The following is a 12,288-nucleotide window of genomic DNA, read 5'->3' as shown; positions in this document are numbered from 1 at the left end:
TGTGCAATTAAAAAAATATACCCACACATAAGAAGGTGTAAAACATAGCGCCCTTTTTTCATGAATTTTGTGTATGCGTAATTAAAAAAATATACCCACACATAAAAAAATGTGAAAAATTGCTCTAGGCCCCAGGACCTTTTTTTTTATTAAATTTCGTTTTTTTTTTTTTTTTTATTATAATTTATTAAAAATTTCTTGATTTCTATTAAGACTATCAGAATTAAGTAATGAGTTATCAAAGGATGAACTGTCGCAGGGATGAATTGTCCGGGATGAATTATCTTGGTCTCAAAAAGCGTCACACCTTTGTTAGGTCTCGTTCTAGTCTTGTTTAATCCCTGTACTCTCTTTCTCACTCGTCTTAACTCTCGTACTCTCCTTCAACCTGTTATTCAGACGCAATCAGTAACGTTGACAAAAGGTACCGGCTACCTGCCTGGTATCTTGTAACAATTTTGGATTTAATTTATCGCTTGGTTCCATAATAGAAAAACCAAGTCACAATTAAATAATTACCTGATAATACTTTTGCGGCGTCTGAGTGTTGGCGTCTACTTGATGTTAGCTTTGGCTCTGCTCCGTCTTAGACAACGTCTATCCAGTCCAGTCGTTCTGGTAGAAAGTGTCCGTTTCGGTTCCGACCAACGAGCCTCCAATTTTCACTCCCCGGTCGACTAGTCGCATCCTACCCCGGATAACCCTGGGTGGTTTTGCAACATTATCGGCAGTGTGCATAATAGATTTATTTTAACTTAAATTGAACGCGGTAAATCGAATTTACCCCGTTACACTTCCAGGATAAAAATTCTCTGTATCATAACTCATATTTTTTTTTTTAGACTTTCCTGGGAGTAAATTTTGGGTGATAAGTTGTCCTTCTTCTTCTAAATTTCTTAGTATTTCTTCTTCCCCCAAATCACTATCACTGCAGCCGTCTGAACCCATATTTTAGATATTTTTAGTTAAACAAATTTTATTTAGTTATCATTAATTAAATTTTATTATAAAAATATAGTATTTTACACCTAAATAATATTTTTAAATTTTATTTAATGTGATCGTGGTAGCTTTCATTAATTTATTATTTTATTCAGTTATTTAATCTGTCAATATATAAGATTTACAAATATAATTAATAAAATAACAAGTCGTTGCATGCGTACTATTTTTTCTCAAATTTTTATAGGGAGGGAATATGGCACTTTCCTCCCTGAAATTAGGCCCGAATATCGAACTTTTTATCAAGGTGTGAAAAAAAATATTGTTTAAGACATAGGTTAATAGTCTATCGATAATGAAGTATAATTATCAATTGATTTTTAGCTGAAGCTAACTACAATCGAAACACAACAGAAGTGTTACCGCATCCTACCAAGTTAATGAAGAATTTGTGAATATAAGATATAAACTTTTCTTAGCATACACACTTTATTGAAACAAGAAATAATAATATGAGCAATAGATGAGTGATTATTATTGAAATAGTTTGACTAAAAAATAAATTAATTGAATGATTACAAATATAAAAAATAAGAATGCAAATAAGATATTTGTAATGAATAAAAATAAAGTATGTATTATGGAATTAGGTTACAGATCAGATAATGTGGTTAAAAAGAACATTTTTTAACAAACACATGATATTAAAAAATATAATCAACGGAGGAATAATAAATTAAAAATTGATCTATAGATGATAAGTTATTTGAATATTAACAAAGAAAGAATCAAACTAAATTGTAAAATATGAGAGAAATAATGACAAAAAATAAAACTATGCTGGATAATGGTTATTACTTGGTTGAGGTTGAATATTGCATACGATTCTAAGAAAATTTATAATTCATTACAGTTGAATTCCATGCGCATTATAATTATTTAGTATTTTGATTTTATAAAAATAATCATAATATAATACACGGAAAGAAATTTTTCGCGGATACCACTATGCTGTATGGTCGATTCCACCATACTGTATGGTAGCAAGGATTTTTTCATTCGTTTAAAAATTGTATGTATAGATGATTTGACCATACGGGAATGGTTACATTCACAATAATCATGACTTATGAGTCTATGCCAGTATGGGCGTCGGGCCAATACGGATTGGTGGTTTCCACAATACTTTTGGCAGATAACCATATTCAATATTGTAAAATTACGTATGCTTATATTGCAGTAGTACCAAAGTTGATTGAAGTCAAAACATAGGCTATGTTTGGTTATAGTTTTAAATGCATTATCCATAAATATTGTAAGATTAAACCCAATATATATAAGTATAGTCGTCCCGGAAAAAGCTTGGGATTATTTCCCACCATTGTAGTTTCCCCCTCTATTATAATATTCTGAAAAAGATATTCTGCGCATGCGCAAATCCAAATATTGTGGTAGAGGAGGATAATTGCGGTAGAGCAAAATCCCAAACTTTCTATGGGACAACTATAGAGAAATATATAAGAACATAATATTAATGATAAATCTATGTTAATATTAATATCATATTATATTATATATAATATTATTAATATTAATTGTTTTCAGTATAAACTATATGATTTTTTTTTAATCCCGATTGAAATCAATTCATACCGATTAAAAATTCTCGATGGAATTCAGTGGAAATTAAAATATGATAAGAATGTTCATAAATACACTTATCCAAAAAATTAAAGGAACAAGAAAATTTTATAAATTTTTGAGTGTGTAACGATCGTTACAAATCGATCGCGATTTAACCGTACTTTAACTTATCAATTCTTCTAATTTTTTTCATTTTTATTAAAATAGGAATTTGACTGCGTAGTTCAAAGCACATCCAATGACATGTATAAAAATGCGTGTACGTATATGTGAGGGTATATTCATGTGTATATTCTTTCACACCCATATATTCATCTAGCTCTTTTTGGGTTTGTTCTGAATTCTTACTGAAAGAGTATGTGAATACGAATGGTCAAGTCAGAAGAGTGAGAAAGAAAGGAAAATAAGAGTAACCAAATAAGAAAACTCTGTATATCTCTTTCCCGCTATGCACAGCTGCACCGCTACGGCTGGTCCCTTACGAAGAGCTCACTGACTCAATGTTTTTCACATGTCCAACGCGAGTCCCCCAAATCATCATAAATGTCACATAAATTCATTAAGATATTTCCGTGATCTAGTTTGAATCAAATTTTTACATCTGTTACCAATAACTTACATGGTCCCCCGCGGAACCTCTCTGTTCCCTTTTTCTATCACCCAAATTTTTCCTCTCGATTTTGTTTTTCTTAATTATATTTTTCTAGAGTACAAAAATATGTTGACCATAAAAGTCATCATATATTTGTCAAAGAGACGTCGTTTTTAAAGCCCACGATTCCGCGTGGATCCTCACTTCCCCGTTTACTACCATGGAAGAACTTATCTCTTAAATTTTTAATTACATTTCTCAGCAAATGTCATCATATATTTTATAAAAAGTTATTTTCGAGCAGCCCACCGCGGACTTATTTTTCTATTTCACATCCTGTTTACTACAAAATACCAAGAACTCCCGCAATAAATATGTCATTCTCAGCTGCCCAAAAATCAAACCCTTATATATAATTTTTCCTCCTTGTCTTTAAACCATTCTCTGTTTTATCTTCAGCCCCACTTTTCTTTCAAACCTTTCATATATAAACCTAGAAAAATAATCAAATTCAGTCATTACCGCCGCAACTAAAACCCTTGTCGGATCTATCCGCGAGTAAGATTCCAAAGTTCGTTCTCGTAACGCTCCACAGCCTAGGCAACCGTGGGTCCTAAACTGATAATCGGACTTCAATTTTAAACATCTAATAGTCATTGCTTCTACTACCGAAACCCTTGTCGGATTTATCTAAATCCGTGAGTAAGACTCACTGAGTCGATTCCAACGTTCGTTCTTGTGACGCTCTACGCCTAGGCAACCAGGGGTCCTAGATCGATAATCGGAATTCGATTCTTTTATTTTAAAATTCAACATCTAAAAGTCATTACCGCCGCAGCTAAAACCCTTGTCGGATCTATCCACGAGTAAGATTCCAAAGTTCGTTCTCGTGACGCTCCACAGCCTAGGCAACCGGGGGTCCTAGATTGATAATCGGAATTCAATTTTTCTTTACTTCTGTCATTAAAACCTTTGTCGGATCCATTCGCGAGTAAGACTCACTGAGTCAACTTCAAAAGTCGCTTTCGTGACGCTCTACGCCTAGGCAATCAGAGGTCCTAGACCGATAATCGAGTTTCGATTCTTTTATTTAAAATTTTAGTTCCGCGACTTAAAGTTTTATTTTTAAAACCTTTCCTCGTGAGATCCTTCGCCTAGGCATCTGGACTCCTAGGTTGGATACCTAAGATAAAATCATTTGAGTTCGCATTAAAATTAACTAAACTCCCTCACGTGACGTCCACCGCTTAGGCAATCGGAGTCCTTGTTCGGGAATAGTTAATCCTTTTAATAAAACCCTAAAAGAAAATATATATATTTATATATATCATCATAAATTCACTCGACAGCAAAGCCGGCCTTTCGGTTCAGCGTGCAGTGCGTTCGTGTGAAAAGATTCAACCTGTGAATCTTAATTAAATACTTTCATAAAACATTGTATAACTCCTGTGTACACAAATTCAAACTGGTGGATTTGGAGTGAGTGTGTGTGCAGGTATATCAACCCTTCTGGGTAAGTCTAAAATTCTAATATTTACATGCAAGATTTAACCTGTCAATATACTACACATGTTTTTCTTTTTATACATTCGTCTTTTCATTTACTGTCCTTTTTCTCCAGCATTCAAGTGCTAGTAAATTAAGTCATAGTAAACCTAAAGTAAGACGGAGAAAGAACACGGTCTTCTCGAGGGCCCATATTCACCGACCCAATATCCCTCTCGCTCAAAAATCCCGGGTCTACCCTAACGCCACGCAGGTCATTGAACGGGACGGTCTATATCCCGACTAGAAATTTTTCATAAGGGCCTGACGAGGTCCTTATCGGGTTAACCTTATTTCAAATAAGGTCCCGATCAGGGTATCCTGACGAGGATCCTGATATGGATGTAACGCTTAAGACCCATGAGGTCCTTATCGGGATTGCCTTATCAGGACCTTACCAAGATATCCTCATCACGTCCTTATCAGGATTGCCTTATCAGGTCCTTACCAGGATATCCTCATTAAATCCTTATCAGAATTACCTTATTAGTAATTATTTAAAAAAAAATATTTAATTGCAAAAAAAAAATAAGAGAATTTTAATTCGATCGAGAACGTTATCTATTGTATTGAGAGCATTAATTAGAGGGAGTGAACATATTTATTATTGATGAAAAAATCCCGATAACTGCTGGGCTCGAACCTCCGTCCTTTCGATTTAAAGTCCTCGATGCTATCCACTGGGCTGACACACACAAGTGATCTTGAAAGTGTAAATATAATATTTATTATGATGTCAAAGAATAACTGATGAAGAGGTAAAAAATCTGTGCTACAATGATTGACGTGATTTTTATATAATATTCTTTTGTACTTTTTTAAATAATAGCCTGTAAATAAAATATTTAAAGGGATGGGATAACTATTTTTTGAATAAAGATATCCTGACGAGGTCCTGATCAGGAACTCGTCAGGTTGACCCGATGGCAAATAACTTGTTTTTTAATAAGGATATCCTGACGAGGTCCTGATCAGGAACTCGTCAGGTTAACCCGATGACAAATAACTTTTTTTTGAATAAGGATATCCTGACGAGGTCCTGATCTGGAACTCGTCAGGTTAACCCGATGACAAATAACTTTTTTTTGAATAAGGATATCCTGACGAGGTCCTGACAAGGAACTTGTCAGATTTGCCCTAATAAGGCAAACCTTATATTAACCTGATAAGGTCCTTATGGTACTTCAGGCAAATCAGGAAGAAATTCTAGTCGGGTATAGTACATCCGCTCGGTACGAATAGACAAATATGTTATAAAACGATAAGAAATTAAAACATTCTTATATCAGCCACATGACGCCAATTCCTTGGTTGGATGACAGAATAAAAACAATTTTATATTATAACTTATAATTTAATGATCAGTACCCAATCACTCATAAGTTCTCACACTAACCACGTGACGGTTCAATCGAACTCCTTGGCTGAGTTATAGAATGAGGTAATTCGGTATTCCGATATTAAATAATAAATGAAATAACCCTTTCGCCCGTCGCCTTCACTCACTCCGATCGTGACAAGTGATTTTTGGAAGGCTGTATTTTCGTGAAAAATGATCGTATCGAAAAAACAAAAAAAGCAAATTGAAGCTTGAAATCTCTAGTTTAAAGATCTTCCAGCAAAATATCTTTTTGAGCCACGGTTTTTGCGGAATCATAAAAAAAATATCGAGACAAAATTTTTCTAATTTTTTTGGTTTTGTTTTTTCAGGTTTACGGGGCCGGGAAAAATTTTTTCAAAAAAACGAATTCATAGCTCGTTAAGGAAATTCATTCAGCTACAACTTTCTTTTTTTTGTTTCTCTGTTCGACAATTTGCTGCTGAGATATCAGCCTTCAAATAAAAAAGGATCCTTTTATCTTTGATTATTGATGTCTCAGCAAATAATGGCCGCACAGTAATTTGAAGAGCAGTTTAAGAAACTTGAATAAATCCCCTACAAGCTCCATTTTCGATTTTTTCAAAAAAAAATTTTTTTTCATCCTTGATATCAATTTGAAAAACCCACAAAAAATGGCCATTTTCTGGTTTTTTAGTCAACTTATAGCTACTCTGCAAATATTGATAAAAAAAATAATGTTGCCAGGTGATCTTACAGCTTAATGTACCCCCAAAAACCCTGGAAAATTTCAGATTGATCCATTGAACCGTTCGTCCGGTCCGATTGCTCGAAGTTTTGTAAAACAATTAAAGGAACAAGTTTTGTTCCTTAAATTGTGTAATCGTTATCAAAATGAAAAAATCAATTTTTTTCGGATTTTCTTTCATTTTTGCGTTAGTTATTCAGTAAATGTAAGGTAAAGAGAAAAAAATATTTCCAAAATCAAGATAAAACAAGAATTTATTTTACTTCTTTTTTTTACATTTTACTCGGGGGTTTTTTCTCTTTACCTTACATTTACTGTAAATTTACTAAAAAACCAGAAAATGGCCATTTTTTATGGGTTTTTCAAATTGATATCAAGGATGAAAAGAAATTTTTTTTTGAAAAAATCGAAAATGGAGCTTGTAGGGGATTTATTCAAGTTTCTTAAACTGCCCTTCAAATTACTGTGCGGCCATTATTTGCTGAGACATCAATAATCAAAGATAAAAGGATCCTTTTTTATTTGAAGGCTGATATCTCAGCAGCAAATTGTCGAACAGAGAAACAAAAAAAAGAAAGTTGTAGCTGAATGAATTTCCTTAACGAGCTATGAATTCGTTTTTTTGAAAAAATTTTTCCCGGCCCCGTAAACCTGAAAAAACAAAACCAAAAAAATTAGAAAAATTTTGTCTCGATTTTTTTTTTATGATTCCGCAAAAACCGTGGCTCAAAAAGATATTTTGCTGGAAGATCTTTAAACTAGAGATTTCAAGCTTCAATTTGCTTTTTTTGTTTTTTCGATACGATCAACTAACTTTTCAACTAAATCTCTTAGGTCAGTGGGTAGCGAGTTACACTTTCGAGCGCAAGGTCCACGGTTCAAATCCTGCACACGCCCGAATTTTTTATTTTTTTTATTTTTATAGCAATAATTATATACATGTATAATTGAATATAGTTATACATAATCATATATAATTATATAGGGCCATTTTTTATATATAATTTTTTTACCCGGATGGGCATGAACAGACATGAACATACCTGATCAGACCTGAACATGCCTGATCAGGCCTGGTCAGGCATGGTCATTTTTCATGTCTGATCAGGCCTGAAGACTCATGCCTGTTCATGTCTGATCAGGTCTGATCATTTTTTCCCGGGATGAGACGATTTGAGTATAATCTGGGTATGAATTGGGTAGAGTTCTTAAAACATACCGAAATATTTATTAATTTATACTATACCGGAAATGAACACAAAAGAAACTTTAATTTTCGGTATAAACAAATTCGTTAGGGCATTAGACGACTATGAATAACATAAATATTAAATCAAAATTAAGATGACTAAATTTAACTATTCCGAACCTGACTGAGTCGTGTGCACACATCACTCAGTCCGGTGGTAATTTAATTTGCTTTTGAGATAGTAATGGTTATTATTTCGGATAAGAATGCTTACCATCTCCGATAAGAAAAGCTAACATAAAAGAATAAGAATCATTAAAATGTGAAGATGGGAATAGTTACTTCGTTAAGATAGGAAGTATTAACACTTTTTTTTTTAGCGTGTAACTGAAACTAATGAATCAAAACAGACGTGAAATTTCGAATCGGGAAGATATTCTAATTTCATAGCAACTGTTGGTAAGCTAAATAATATCCAAAAAAGTTCATCATAAGCTAAATATGATCTCTTTAGCAACCATTGCTATGATAAATGATCCGTGCAACACTTAATGCTAAATATCAGTAGTGTCATCTCATGTTGATCACGTTAATCGTCTTCATAGTGCTCAGAAGGATGAAAAATAATATTTACCCCTAGGGAGGCTCATAATAAGTTTCATTCTGCGTGTTTGCTAGCCTTACCTGTAGCTCAGGTAAGAATATTGATAAGCAAATTGAGATGTCAAATTTTCTCTCCAGATTTAGTTCCGTAATCACTATTTCTACCCTGTGGAAAAGCTCTCATAAATTCTGATAAGATATTGAATATTTTTTATGAGAATCTATGAGCTTCGAAAATATCTATGAGATTTAAAAAAATTCTCATATGAATTTTTATGAGAATCTATGAGTCAAAGCTTTTGATGTTTTCCTATCATGATTTACGTACTAGATTTTTAAAAGAATGAGTAAGATTTTTTAATTTATGAGATTTTGTGACTCGAATTCCGCCAACGATTATGAGATTCAATAAGTACTTTCACTTCTATAAGATTGTTACAGTTTATTCTAATGTATTTTCAATAAGAATTGATCAGGCGAATTCCGATGTTATAATACTTACAAAATCTCAATAAGATTATTTTTTTATACGAAATTTTCAGAATTTATAAGTTTTAGTAAGAGTTATCCTAGGAGATAATTTCTTATTGAATATCATAAAATATTTGTCATATTTTATGAGAAAATATTTAACATGTATTTTTTCGAAATTTTATGAGACTGAATCAGGAATCACATGGACAAATGCAGACCTTTTTCTCATAAAAATTTTATGAGAATTAGTAAGAAAATCTATAATCGAATTAACTTTAAAAACTTAAAAGATTTAATTTTAATTTAAAAGCTATGTGATTTATGAGTTTTTGTAAGTTTTAGTTAGAAGGCTATTACTTATAAAATATTATGGAGTACTTATGAGATTTTATAAATAATTTCCATTGGACATAAAATATTAATTTTATCAGATTCATTTAAAAATAATTGCTTAACTTCATTTTTTTTTTATAAGAATTTACACCAAAAATACTAATATTATCACTATTTCCCTAGTAGAAATAATCGAGTTTTCACTCGATATAAACCAGTAACTGGCCAGTGATATCGAGTAAAAACTCGAAATCGCGCCACCTACAACTAAGTCATAAACATTGGTCACACCGACACTGTACCTTTACTAGTGTGTGTGTCTGTTTATTTTTTCCTGTTAACCTGTACGCGCTGTTGTTTTAAAAAATATTAAAAAACAGAGTGAATTAATTAAAATTTGTGTATGTTAACGTGGAAATATTTTACAAAATATATTACAAAATGGATGCGGTAAAAAAAGTTGACACAATAAATGAATTGCGACTGTGGGCGATAAAATCAAATATTGCAGATTGTTATTTAGACGAGTTGTTAAAAATTTTGCAAGCTGGAGTTCTTCCTGAGTTACCAATAACGGCAAAAACATTTTTAAATAAATGTAGTGTATCTTTTGAAATTGAAAAAATGCCGGATGCTGATGAAGTTACTTTAATGTCAGATTTATTGTTGTTATTCTATTAATCTAATGATGTTATTTATTTCATAATGTAAATAAATATAAATTAAACGTTTATGTCATATCGTTTATTTAACATTATTTTTATTTTATTTGACAATTTTTTATAACCCTTGATAACCTCAATATTCAAAATTGATAGTTTCACTGAAGCCGCCATGTTTTGCTCGATCTCTAGTAAAACTGGCCAGTTACTTGACAAAAACTCGATATTACACTGGCCAGTTACTGGTTTAAGTCTAGTTAAACTGGCTAGTTACTGGCTAAAAACTCGATATCATTTCTACTAGGGTTCTTGTACATATTTTAACTGTTCGGAGATGAGTGAAAATATAAGTTTTTATGTGATTTTTTACAAACCCAGTAATGTATCTTGCCCCATTTTTTTTATTTTTTTTAGTGCAAGATACATTATTTTTTTGTAGTGATATTGCATTTTTTTGGTTAAACAGAATAAAATTTCTCGGAACAAGTACTATTCTTTTCACGCAAGTTTTTTTGTATTCTCCGACCAAAATAACAAAAGTTGTTTGAGCCAAGAGAAAAAATTTCTCGGGAGAAAAGATCGATATGGAGAAGGGGAAAGTCACCGGTGCTAGGCAGCAGCAGCGGGAGTAGTTCGGTGCTCGCCACGAGATCGCGCCTACGATTTGTAGTGTCCCTGGTAAGACATTTATTTCAGAAGTGTTATATTCCAAATTTCAATACGATTTTATTCGAGTACTCCTCTGTGATTTGACAGACCAACAAGTACCTGTTTGGGTTGTACTATGGTATATCCCATAATACATCATGACTTTAATATTTAATATTAATGTTTACTTGAGTAATTTTTAATGAATAAATAAACGGACTCAATTTCATAGATTTTTCGTGAATAGATTGCTAAAGATTTTCCGCGTAAATACTCATACAAATATTCTTGAGTATACATAATAGAAACTTTTTGAATTCATGCTAAAAAATTCAATAATTTAGCATATAAACTATATGGAAAAAAACTGTACTCACATTGATTAATCAGTATCAAATCTTGTATGATTACTTCAGAAATCGTCTCATACAATCTTATTCATTGCCAAAATCTACTCAATTGTAAACTTTACATTTTTCGAAAACTTATAAATACTTATAATCACAATATTACAGCTTCTGTTTCTTATAGATTCTGATAATTTATATGAGAATTTTAAGAAAAAAATTTTTTTGATGCACCATCTATGAGAAAATAATTGTATCAGAATTTTTGAGATTTTTCGTGGACAAATACTGATCGTTTTCTCATAGCCAATTTTTTTTATGAGATTTTATAAGACCTTTTTCACAGGGTAGCTTGAAAAGCTTAAAAAAACGTATTTAGCATAATGATTTTAAGCTTTTTGACCCTGTCGATAGCGAAGAATTCCAAAGGTGTATTTAACTTTCAAGCTTTTCAAATCGTCGCTCTATTTCTAAAAAAAAACAAGTCAGTGTAGAATGGCTGTAGACAATATAACACAGTTACAATCTTAATTTTTGGATGTTTGATGCGTTATTTTTATTATTGACGCTCATCAATAGCACTTGACCATAAACTTATGTACATTAGATGTGTAATATATGGATTTTTTTTACTGTTTATTCACTAGTTTAATGACGTACATTATTAGAGATAGATTTTGGTGAACAATCTGTTACGTCTAGCATGAATGAAATGACCCTAAGCGTTTCCATCTGGTCTTTTCAGGAATATTGGAAAAATAATGTGTGCCATCGTATATATTAAAAAAATTACGCCGTCACGAAATCAATACTGGAAGTATACATATATACAAAGCTGTAGAAATTTCATAAACATTTTCATACTTTGATATACTTTCTATAGCACAAATAATTGATTACTCGTATAATATTTTTTATAATTAATGAATGCGGTAGCTGACATACTTTAGTTTATCAAATATATTGTGTATAAATTGAAAATATATAATTGTCTATGTATATAGTATAAATATATAATTGTCTGTATATATGAATGTATTCAAATAATCTACTATTTATGGCTATTTTTCAAATTTGGCGCAACCAATTTAAAGACATTGTTTAATAACATAATATCATAGACGAATGTTGTTTAAAAAGTTGCATTGGATTACAATTACTTATAATGTGTAAAATTATTAGTGACAAAAAGATTGAAATATCTTTCGTTATATAATATAAG

Source organism: Microplitis mediator, chromosome 1 (genome assembly GCF_029852145.1).
Source record: "Microplitis mediator isolate UGA2020A chromosome 1, iyMicMedi2.1, whole genome shotgun sequence".
NCBI lineage: Eukaryota > Metazoa > Arthropoda > Insecta > Hymenoptera > Braconidae > Microplitis > Microplitis mediator.
The sequence above is the reverse complement of the archived record's forward strand: the minus strand, read 5'-3'. Positions refer to the sequence as shown.